At 48.0% G+C, this 10,467-nt stretch overlaps 1 pseudogene; it reads left to right on the top strand.

The window, feature by feature from the left end:
• The first annotated feature begins 307 nt into the window (after nt 1-307).
• On the top strand, nt 308-10,224 carry LOC143648814 (phospholipid phosphatase 3-like; annotated as a pseudogene).
• Nucleotides 10,225-10,467: the final 243 nt, after the last annotated feature.

Genomic DNA, 10,467 nt, shown 5'->3' with positions numbered 1-10,467 from the left:
ATCTCCTGGGAGAACTGACTTCCTGCTCTTTACTGGCACCTCGGCCTGTAGGTCTGGGAAGAAGCAGAAAACCAGAGCTGTTAACTATTTCCCTAAGTGGTGCTCAGACAGGTGACCCGAGGAAGATGCTTCAAGGGTCCAGTGATGTAGGGTCTTATTGGCTATTTGAAGGATTTGGGACTTTTTCTAAGAGAAGGGGGAGGCATTGAGACCAAAGTCATGTACCCAGGACCACGTGGAGCCAGGGTTTGAACCCAACTCCACCTGATTCCAAAATCAGAGAGACGCCCTCTTGCCTGAAAGAAAGATGCCACGCTGGGCCCTGCGTCAGATGGTGCACCGAGGCCTGGAGGAGGGCTCTTCCACACGGGGAACCGTCTCCCACCAAGCCAGAGTCTGTGTGGCTCTGGGGTGGGTGAGGCAAGGCGGCTACAATTCCAACAGATCTGGTGGGAACCAAAGGTCAGCGGTGCAGAGCTCCTGCCCCTTTCCCCTGCAGGGGCCTCTCCATCCCGACCCTGCTGCCTCCGAGCCTCACCTTGACTTCAGAATCCCACTGCGAGGAAAAAGAATCTACTGGCGTTGTTCTCCTCCTTTCCTTCGTGAAAACACCGAGGCTCAGCTTGGCAAAGCCATGTACCCGAGGGCCTATATTAAATCAGAAAAATGTGCCGGTGGCTCTGGGAACCAGGGACAGACCGGGCGGGGCTTGTTGATGGCCGGCCAGGGAGGCTGGGGGCCATCGCCTGCCCCGGAGGTTACGAGACAGCAGCAACCCCGTTTGCTCAACACCTCAGACATAGGACTTTTAGCCCAGGGGTGCTCCTCATGGGCCCTCCTTTTGTTCAGGGAGGGCAGAGGGGTCACGAAACTGAGGGGTCTCACCCCTGTGCCACCTCGGGCAGCAGCTCCCAGCCCTGCCTCTCGGTTTCCTGTCCATGAAATGAGGTCGGGCTTGTCCATCTGTCCAGGCCCTTCCAGCTCTGCCGCCATCAGCCTCTGAACCCGCCGGGGTGGGTCTCTGATCCCGGAGGGTGCTGGCACAACAACGTCCTGGCTGAGGCCGTGGTGAATTGGGTGCCAAGAGGAAGAAGGAAGCAAGGGGATGTTTCAAATGCAGTTTCAGTCCCGGCTGCTCTGGGAACTGGGTGGGGGGCCCACCCCTGCCATCACCTGGGCGGGAAGTGCAGGGCTGCGAGCCCAGGCTCCAGGCCAGGCAGAAGGAACAGGACCGGCTGCCGTGGTTATCCTGGCAGAGGCGCCGAGCTCCAGGGAGCAGGTCTCTCCCCACCACGGGTCCAGGGGGGCTCCTTCTCCCCTCACAACTGGGGACGGGCCAGAGGAGCAGGATGAGGATAGGGGCTGATGAAACGGACGTGCAAACGGGAAGACGGGCACAGGAGGCCTTGGGACCTCAGTTCCCACAACTTCCTGGCCATCGTCCCGCCAAGGCCGGCACCATCAGTGGCCCCTTCTTTCCAGCTGAGAGCTCGGAGCTTGCAGCTCCCCAAGGACAGCCTCAGTTCTGGATGTTCCCTGTGCCCTGACCACCCCTGCAGAATCCCACCCACTCACCCATAGCCCTTCTCCCGGCTCTCCCAGGCTCCGGGGCCATGCCTCTCCTCCCCTCCTGGCAGGTTCCTTGGCCCTCCCTGTTTCCCATGTCTTTCCTCCCCTCCATCGCCCTCCAGTTCTGGCACCTACAGTAGCAACGATCCAGGCCTGAACTCTCACCTCCCTGCCTCATTGCTTCCCTTCCTGGTCCTATTTCCCCTTCTTCTCACTTCTCTCCTCCCTCCTGCACCTCTGGGCAGGACTGGCCTTTTGCACTTTGGCTAAGGTTACTGACCCACATGACCTCTTTGGCCCTCAGCAAATTCAACATTTATGATAGATCCACATTTCTTAAGTCCCCGTAATTCTAGCGTTGGGAGTTTCTCCGTGGGAGGGGACAGGGAGCCTGCTGGTGCCTTTGGCGGGGCCTGTCCTCTCAGCCCAGTAAGCCAAGAGCACCATCTTGTCACGGCCCCACAGATGACCCGCTTATTCCTGCTGCCCAAATCCACAGGACAAATGGTGTACAATTCAGTTTGTTAACGTCAGATACAAAACAAACTCCCAAAACTGGCTTGACGCTTGCATTTGCCTATGAGTCATTCCTCAGTGGGGCTGCCCCTTTGTAAGAACTGGAGCTCTCGTGTCTGATGACCAAATAGGGAGCTTGGTGACCCTGGGACCAGAACTAGGAGAGAGGGGAGTGTAAGGCCGCATTTCCCAAGGCAGGACACTCTTCCATGAGATGCTCACCATAAAAAAGGGCTCTGTGGCCAAATAAATGTGGAAGTTGCCCCTTCTGTCAACCTGTCCTAGAAGTTCATGATGTGAACTGGCTTGGTCAAGACTCTGAAAAGAACAGTTTTACAAGAAGTTTTTCAAATTTATTTGACTACAGAACTATTTTCCCTCATACTCCCTAATATTATCCAGTAGATAACACTGGGGCTGTTGCCAGGAATGGTTTCGCAGGCCTCCCGGCCAAGAAGGTGAGTAGAGAGGTGGCAGCCCTGGGGTCATGGCCCTGCCCAGTTCAGTTCTGTGCACCCCCCCTTTCTTGTTTTCCTTGTTGACAAGCCTCTGTTGGCAGTGTGTTTCTTTCTTAAGCCATGCTGCTTGTGTTGTCAGGACACTGACAGGCCTTCTATACCTTGACATCAGCTTGGGGAGCCTTTTTGTGTTTAAGGAGATTTCTGTACTAACAACAGGAGGTGGGGAGCAGAAATGTATTCAGAAGAACAAGTTGAAGGAATTAAAAAGGAGAAAACTCCATGGACTGTGGGTGCCCTGTGCTAATAAAGGAGCAGATGTCTTTGAGGGATTGTGAAATGCAGGCTTGGTTTTGGGGTGAGGTCTGGGGAGACCAGAATTGCTCTGAATTCCGCAGTGAACAGACCCTGGAGTGTCAGGGGTGATCTGGGTGGGAGGGGCAAGGAGAAGCCTTGGGAAAGGAGAGGAAGATGGAGTTAACAAATAAAAACGTAGAACGCCCAGTTAAATTTGAATTTCAGATAATCAGTGAACAATATTTTTAGAATCTTTCCCATGCAATATTTGGGATGCATTTATACCAAAAAAATATTATTTGTTGCTTTGTTTTGAAATTCACATTTAATGTCCTGTATTTTATCTGGCAGCTTTTATTGTGTCAAGGGAAACCAGCAAAGCTGGAGGAGGCTAGGGTGCTGGAGCGGTGGGAGCTCTGGGCCAGGCAGCTGTTTGCTATGCAGCGCAGCCAACGACCTGCAGACCTCAGCCAAAATTCCGCTGCGGTGGTTGCCTCATGGGGTGGGGGGACAGCGATCAAGGAGAGAAAGAGCCATAGCTCATATGTGGGTTAACACAGGGATGGAGGAAAAAGCAGACCGGCTTTGGGAGCATGGAGCCCAAGAAGCCACAAGGCAGGAAACTGGAGCTGGAAGAGGCACAGAGAGCACCTCCTGCAGGGTTCTCGGTGTCTGGGGGAGAGCACCGGACTTGCTGAAGGATGTGGAATGGGGTTTGATTCGATCTTATCACTAGACCTCAAGGAAAGGATGATTCCAATTGACATTTGGGAAATATGTATTTGCGTATGTAACATGTTACAATGTGTTAGTTTTATTCGTCTAACTGTCAGAATCCTAGTGGTACCTTATGGCTATGTTTGTCTTCACTACAAAAGGGACCTCAGAGACCAGTTATTTTAATATCCTCACTGTAAAGATGAAGAAATAAATGGCCCAGAAGGGCAGAGTCATATGGCAGAGCCAGAACTAGAACCCCCGCAGTAAGCTTAGCTCTTTTTACTATTCTAGATGCTCTCTCCACTTTCAAATAAGTTAACTGCTCTGTGTCTCAATTTCCTCATCTATAAAATGGGACAATAATAGTGTCTCAGAAGATCAGTGTGAGGATTAACTAAAATGACGTGATTAAAAGTATCTGTCACACAGGTGAACTCACTGCCTTCCCCACTACGTGGGACATGACTCCCAGGTGTGTAAATCTCCCTGGCAACGTGGGACAGAAATCCCAGGATGAGCCAGGACCCAGCAACATGGGATTGAGAAAGTCTTCTTGACCAAAAGGGGGAAGAGAGAAATGAGACAAAATAAAGTGTCAGTGGCTGAGATTTCAGACAGAGTAGAGAGGTTATCCTAGAGGTTATTTTTATGTATTATGTAGATATCCCTTTTTAGTTTATGGTGTATTGGAGTGGCTGGAGGGAAATACCTGAAACTGTTGAGCTGTGTTCCAGTAGCCTTGATTCTTTTTTTTTTCTTTTTAGTGTTAGTTTCATTTTTAAAAAATTTTTATTAATAAAACCAATCAACATAGAATATGAACACCCTTTTTTTTTTGGATTTTGAAATTTATTACAAAGGTACAGTAATCAAAACAGCATGATACTGGCATAAGGATAGACATATAGACCAACGGAATCGAATTGAGAGTTCAGAAATAAATTCTCACATCTATGGCCAATTTGAACACTCTTTTTTTATCACATGGTTGTTATTCATCATCATGATTATTTCTTAGAACATTTGCATCAATTCAGAAAAAGAAAACAGAAAAAAATTCATACATACCACCCCTTACCTCTTCCTTTCATTGATCACTACTATTTCCGTCTACTGAATTTATGTGAACATTTCTTCCCCCTATAGTTTATTTATTTTAATCCATATGTTTTACTCATCTGTCTATAAGGTAGATAAAAGGAGCACCAGAAACAAGGTTTTCACAATCACACAGTCACATTGTGAGAGCTTTATCATTATACAATCATCTTTAAGAAACATGACTACTGGAACACAACTGTACATTTTCAGGCAGTTCCCTCCAACCTCTCTGTCATGCCTTAACTAAAAAGGTGATAGCTATATGATGCATAAGAATAACCTCCAGGATAACCTCTTGACTCAGTTTGGGATCTCTCAGCCATTGACACTTTATTTTGTCTCATTTCTCTCTTCCCCCTTTTGGTTGAGAAGGTTTTCTCAATCCCTTCATGCTGAGTCCCAGCTCATTCTAGGATTTCTGTCCCACGTTGCCAGAAAGGTCCACACCCCTGGGAGTCATGTCCCATGTGGAGAGGAGGAGGGCAGTGAGTCTGCTTGCTATGTTGGCTGACAGAGAGAGGCCACATCTGAGCAACAAAAGAGGTTCTCTTGGGGGTGACTCTTAGGCCTAATTTTAAGTACCAGTAGCCTTGATTCTTGAAGATGAATGTATAAAGATATAACTTTTACAGTGTGACTGTGTGATTGTGAAAACCTTGTCTGATGCTCCTTATATCCAGAGTATGGACAGATGAGTAAAAACATATGGATCAAAAATAAATAAATAATAGAGGGACAAAGACTAAAATAAATTGGGTAGATGGAAATACTGGTGGTCCATGAATGGGAGGGGTAAGGGATGTGGGATATATGAGTTTTTACTTTTTTCTTTTTATTTCTTTTTCTGGAGTGATGCAAATGTTAAAAAAAAAAAAAACGATCATGATGATTAATATACAACTATATGATGATATTGTGAGCCACTGATTATACACCATGTATGGAATGTATGATTGTGAAGATTCCTCAATAAAAATATTTATTTTTAAAAAGTATCTGCTACAGTTAGTCGTACAATGAAGATTGGCTATTTTTATTAAATCTGTTTACACCTGTGCTATTTTCAGTGGTCTGAGAAATATATGCCAAGACAAGAGTAGATGTGCAAAAGATTTATGGGAGGGAATGTCTCTGAAGGAAAAAGGGGAGTGTATTTCATTATCTAATGCTATATAACAAGTTACCCCAAAATTAGTGGCTTAAAACAAAAATCATTTATTATTTTACACAGTTCCTGAGGGTCAGGAATCCTAGCAGCTTAACTAGGTGGTTCTGGATCCAATTTTCTCAGGTAGTTGCAGTTAAGCTGCCCGCTGAAGTACAGTCAGGCAAAGGCTCCCAAGCTCACTCATCCTGGTGCTGGTTGGAGACTTGAGTCCTCATTATATGGGGCTCTAAATAAGGCTGCTCAGTGACATGTCAGCTGGCTTCCCCCAGAGCCAGTGATCCGACAGAGAGAGTGCAAGCAAGATGGAGGCCCCAGTTCTTTTATAACCTAGCGGGTCATATTCTACTGGTCACACAGACCAACCCTGTGACAATGTGGGACTATACAGGGGCATGCATATCAGGGGCTGGGGACCTTCGAGGGTACATCTGGGAAACTGGCTGCCACAAAGGAAGTTTCAGAGAAGGTGGAAAGAACCTTCAGAACCCAATGTAGTCTGACTTTTGTGAGGGAAAGGGGCAGGAAGAACAATTGTATAAGAAGACTCTTAGACACAGTGCAATCTAATAGTTTCTGTCAGGCCTATATGGAGTCCAAAAGCTAGAGTCACCATTTGGAGGTGTCTCTTATCTTGCCAGACTCTACCTGCATTTTACCCTCACCATGTTTAATCATTGGCTAGTAGCAGTCCGGGGAAGCATAGTTTCTTTGCAAAGGTGGTGTTGTATGCAGAGGGGCAGCACCTGGGGGGCGGGTGTGTGTGTGGGTGTGTGTGAGTGTGTGAGTGAATTATGATCCCTGAAGCAGGAGACCAGAATGTGCATTTTCACAGTTGTCACATAAATTTAACCAAAGATTCCGTTCTTCAAAAGATGATTTGTGTGGCGGATGGGATTGTGGGTTCAGAGAGAAGCAAGATCAAGGGCCAAGTAAGTCACAGGCAAGTAGTTTTCTATTCAGTCACCAAATATTTTCTACACTTGAACTCTGTGTTGAAGGAAGACAGTGTCTCTGCCTTCATGGCATTCTCAGCCTGAGCCAGCCTGCCAGGGAGGTGGGTATCAAGGAAGGCTTCCTGTAGGAAGTGATATCTTGGCTGGATCTTTAAAGACTGTACAAAGTATCCAGGCAAAGAAAGGAGAGGGCTATCAATCAGAGGAAGAAGCATATTCAAACATCCAGAAGCCTCCTCCCCACCCCACAACCCCACCCCCATCCCCCCCGAAATGGGGGAAGAAATCTGGGCCTCCAGCCCTCGGTGAATTGTTAATCACTAGCAGTCAGCTGGTTGAATGCTAAGTTTCTAGGAAAATTCTAGGCATAACCTTGGCTCCCTGCCTCTTTGGGTTCCCACTGAGAGAGAGAGGAGAAAGACTGGCTAATTCATCAGGTCCTTGGATGTGAACCAGCGCTGAAGGATGGTAGGACAGGAATAGGTGGAGGACAAACCCAGTGACCCAGAGAGGGCTAGGTCACAAGGCTTCCCTCTCTTCCAGGAGCTGCTTCCTGGTGCCTCCTCTCCTCCTCCCTGGGAGGAAATGGGACCCAGAGCCCATATACAGAAGGCAGGATGGCAGGGTTGGGTGGAGGGGGCAGGAGGGGAGGAGGTACCACTGGGACATCTTTACTACTCAAACAGCGTCCAAAATACTAGCAACTGGAAGGTGTCCTTTTTCTCTCTTTTTTTCTCTCTCTCCTACTTTCTCTGCCCCTCCAGAAAGTCAGATCTCCTGCTGCAGAGAGGATAATTATTGATAGCCCAGTTGCTATCAAAGACATTAGAATATTCTGCTCAACCAACAAGGCAGCGTAAAATGCACAAGGGTGCCATTCCACACACAATCTTTCATCAATTAGCTAAAACGGGCAGAGCCATCTTCCTCAAAACTCCAGGAAACAGTTAAAGCGTTGCAATAACTAAGAGAGTAATGAATCAAGAAAATACAGCTTGAAAAAAAATGGTAGGAGAAGCTTGTGGTGCCCCCGCTGGTTCCTTCCTACTCCCTCCCCAGCGTGCACCCCCACTGTGGGTCCCTGGCCTTGTTCTGGAAGGAGCAGAGTAACCCCTATGCGCATACTGGGGTGCCTGTCTCTCAGCGCCAATGTATCGGGTGGTATTCTAAAAGCCTGAACTGGGACATTTGTCTCTGGTTTGCCCTCCCAGAACTTGCCCTGCAGGCAGAGGTAGCTTGGAGACAGCCAAAGCATTGTAAGAAACAAGTCAAAGCAGCCTGGGGCAAAATATTACCAGCTTTAAGTCATACAACAGAGCACGCAGGAGAGGGGAGGAATTTATTTCATGGGCGGAGAGGAGGCATTGGACTTCCTGTGTCCGGGGAATTCCTAAAACCACAAGCCAGCATTGTCCAGGACAAGACGCAGGCTCAGAAGAAGATGCTGAAGACCCTGCACTTTGCATTTACTTTGGGCTGATCTGGATAGGGGGCCTGACCTCTGGAGAACATGTACATGATTTCTCACTCAGTTTTCTTCCTCCGGATTGGAAGCCTCTGTGTTAGTTAGATTCAGTTGTCAACTTGGCCAAGTGAGCATACCTAATCTTGTTGCTGCAGACATAAGCCAACGGTACGGGAACCTCATCTGTTGCCAATTACATCTGCAGTGGGCTAGGAGGCGTGTCTGCTGTAATGAGTGACGTTTGACTTAATTGGCTGGTGCTTAAATGAGAGATTGCAACATAGCGCTGCTAAGCAGCTCGGCATTCCTCATCTCAGCACTTGCAGCTCAGCCCAGGCCTTTGGAGATGCAGAAAGAAGTCACCCCGGGGAAAGTTGTTGGAACCCAGGGGCCTGGAGAGAAGACCAGCAGAGACCATCCTGTGCCTTCCACGTAAGAAAAGAGCCTCAGTGGAAAGTTAGCTGCCTTTCCTCTGAAGAACCAACAAAATAAATCCCCTTTTATTAAAAGCCAATCCATCTCTGGTGTGTTGCATTCCGGCAGCTAGCAAAGTAGAACAGCCTCTCACAACAAACTTCTCTCCAGAGGCTACGCTCCTGTTCCCCAGGCTCAACCAGCCACTCTCAGTAGCACAGCCAGAGACATCTATGCAGGTAGGGTCTGCGACCTGCTGACTGCTCAGAGCAGCTACAGAAAATGGGCCATTGGTCCAAATTGCCTTAAGATTAAGGGAGCTAGAAATCTCTGATGGTGGAATGAGGCAGGGTTTGAATTAGAGTGGTGGCTGGCTGATGAACAAGGGGCAAATTCCCAGGAGTCAGGTCTCAAGGAGAAGGATATCTCTAGGAAGAACAGCAATAAACAGCACCTGGGGACCAAGCAACTTCCACCTGAGTGAGTCATCTACACTCAAGCATCCACAGATGAGGGAAAAGGGGAGGTAGTAAAATAATTAATAAAAAAGGGTAAAAGAAAGTCACAGAAGCAAGAAGCTAAAGCAATGAAACCCGGTAGAGAAGAGAGACCAGGGGACACCACCATGTGCCTTGCTGTGTCCAAGATTGCTGGCAGCTGGTCCAAGGGAGAAAGCATTGCTTGATGATGCCTTAATCTGGACATTTTCTCAGCCTCAGAACTGTAAGCTTTGGGCCTGCCCTTCCTCATCCTTGAGACAAACACCATCAAACCTTACCATTGAGGGTTTTACTGCAATGATGAGAGAATCTAGTACCTACTGAAACTGGTGAGACAATAAAGGACACTGTGCTCCCTGCCTGGGGTTCCTCATTGCCATTGTCAGGGAATCACATCACAGGGGAATTCCACAGGGTCTATTGCCTGAAGAAGTCCCACTCAACTATTCAGAATCCTTATGTGGCAGCCCTCTATAAGCAAGTGGGCTGCTTCCTCTTTGGCTGTGCCATCAGCCAGTCCTTCATGGACATTGCCAAAGTGTCCATAGGATGCTTGGGTCCTCACTTCTTGAGTGTCTCCAACCCTGGTTTCAGCAAGATCAACTGTTCCGAGGGCTACATTCAGAACTACAAACGCAAAGGAGGTGTCAGCAAAGTTCAGGAAGGAGGACGTCCTTCCTCTCTGGCCATGCCTCCTTCTCCATGTTCACCGTGCTGTATTTGGTGGTCTCACTGCAGTGCCCACCCACTCCGGCCCCTCCTGCACTTTCACTGCAGTGCCCACCCACTCCGGCCCCTCCTGCACTTTGCCCTGATCATGATGCCGTCTACATGGGATTGTCACATGTAGACCCACCAGCACCGTCCTGGCGACGTCCTGGCAGGACTTGCTCAGGGCTCCCTGCTGGCCTGTGGTATGGTTTTCTTCATGCCTGACCTCTTCAAGACCAAGATGACACTCTCCCTGCCTCCCTCTGTCAGCAGGAAGCAACTCCTCTCACCTATGAACGTTGTCAACAGGCACAATCACCATCACATGGTGCAGATGCAGCCCACCTCTTGAGCTGTTTTTGTAAGATGACTGCTGACTGCAATTTCTTGCTATTCTCCAATCTCATCAGAAAGTAGAGGGTAGTGAAAAACATTTTGCCTAACTGATTTTCACAAGAAAGAAAAAAATGTCTTCCCTTATGGCCTTCTGTTCTAGTTTGCTAGCTGCCAGAATACAATAAACAGAGTGGCTTTTTTTTATTATTATAAATTAAAAAAATTACAAGAAACAGACATTCCCAACACATACACTCAG

The sequence above is a fragment of the Tamandua tetradactyla genome, chromosome 10, assembly GCF_023851605.1.
Source record: "Tamandua tetradactyla isolate mTamTet1 chromosome 10, mTamTet1.pri, whole genome shotgun sequence".
NCBI classification, from domain to species: domain Eukaryota; kingdom Metazoa; phylum Chordata; class Mammalia; order Pilosa; family Myrmecophagidae; genus Tamandua; species Tamandua tetradactyla.
This window is presented reverse-complemented; position numbering and strand designations above follow the sequence as displayed.